The sequence below is a fragment of the Echinops telfairi genome, unplaced genomic scaffold, assembly GCF_000313985.2.
Source record: "Echinops telfairi isolate 266 unplaced genomic scaffold, ASM31398v2 ScPeMD7_3;HRSCAF=10, whole genome shotgun sequence".
Taxonomy (NCBI): Eukaryota; Metazoa; Chordata; class Mammalia; order Afrosoricida; family Tenrecidae; genus Echinops; species Echinops telfairi.
Window position 1 is genome coordinate 41,691,902 of NW_022103899.1, and position 1,390 is coordinate 41,693,291.

Sequence of the window (1,390 nt, forward strand, 5' to 3'; positions counted from 1 at the left end):
TTCACCCTCGTGTAAGTGGATGGTCTGCTGGAGGGTGTTGTCAGAAAGGGAAGAAAGGTCCCAGTGAGGAAGCAAAGGTATAAGAATGACGAGGACAGCAAGGAACAACGTCCCTGCTTTTGTTGCTGGAGGCAAAGCTAGAGGGAGAGCGAGGTTCATTCAGTCTCACCTGACCGGACAGACAGGACGGTGACACCAAATGGAAGGTTGAGCTAAGAGAGAAACCAGAAATAGGTGTAGGTCAAGGTGTGGGGACTGACACTACATGCAGAGCTATCATTAAAGGCCTGGAAGAGAGCCTTGGCGCAGTCTTTCCTTAAAAAAAAGAAATCATCCATGCTGTTTCTCTTTCAGCCTGGGGCTTCCACACAGCCAGTCAAACGGAATTTGGGGCCCAAAGGGTAGAAACTTTAAGTCGTGAAAGGTTGTGTAACTGGTACAAGATCATACGAGAAGGGACGATAATAGCACAGTCAATGCCCCTGAAGTGTCCTGACTTCATGTTCACAGCTTTGGACTTCAGGTAACTCCCCGGCCCCGGTTACATCTCAGTGACACCAGATTGTCAGAGCAGATCTAAAAGGAAAGGTTTCACACTTCTAGAGGATGTTCCCATTTCCCCACCATATTCCTGGAGGTTGAAGTTGTTGTTTCCAGGACAGAAGAATTATTTGGATCACTCCTGTACTCAACTTATTTTTAATGAGAAAAAATCCCCATGGGGTACACCATTCATGGAAGTACTGTGATACTATTTGATGCATAGAGTGGATGGAGCAAGCTTCTATTCCATCTCCCTGCTGGATAAATCCATGCCATAGAGTGTCTTCTAGTACAGGACTTTATGAGATATTAAACTGACAAGGAGAGATACTGTGCTTGAGCTTAGGAAAAAGATGTACAATTATCCCCAGCTTGTAAATGAAATCATAACTGGATCTGGATGTGGTAGGACCAATCTTTTCTTCTCCTCCTTCTCCTTTTCTTCCTCTCCTCCTCCTCCTCCTCCTTCTCCTCCTCCTTCTTTTAGCTATGAGGTAGTAGGTGTGACCTATTGCCCTAAGACTCTCCATATCTGCCTACAGTCGTTCTTAACTTCATCTGCACAATCAACTCTTTTGGTCATTTAGTGAGGTCTATGGGCCCCTCCCGAGATCCTTGCTTTTAGGATTGTACAGAAAGAATTATAAAGGAAACTAATTATATTAAAATATAACTTTCAAAACAGTAAATCACCACATCTTTAACAAAGGAATTCACGTTCTTCTCTGTTAACACTTAGCAACTGAGACAAAGTGGCCAATTGAAAAACTATCAGGATTTCAAATTAGTCATGAATTTAAATGGCATTTGAAGATATTTGCGGTTGCAGTAAATATATGTAGGATTG

At 42.9% G+C, this 1,390-nt stretch overlaps 1 non-coding gene across 1 annotated transcript; it reads right to left on the minus strand.

Moving 5' to 3' along the window:
* Positions 1-718: 718 nt before the first annotated feature.
* On the minus strand, positions 719-900 carry LOC115872229. The gene has a single exon (XR_004047748.1). It is a non-coding gene; the product is annotated as a U2 spliceosomal RNA (small nuclear RNA).
* Positions 901-1,390: the final 490 nt, after the last annotated feature.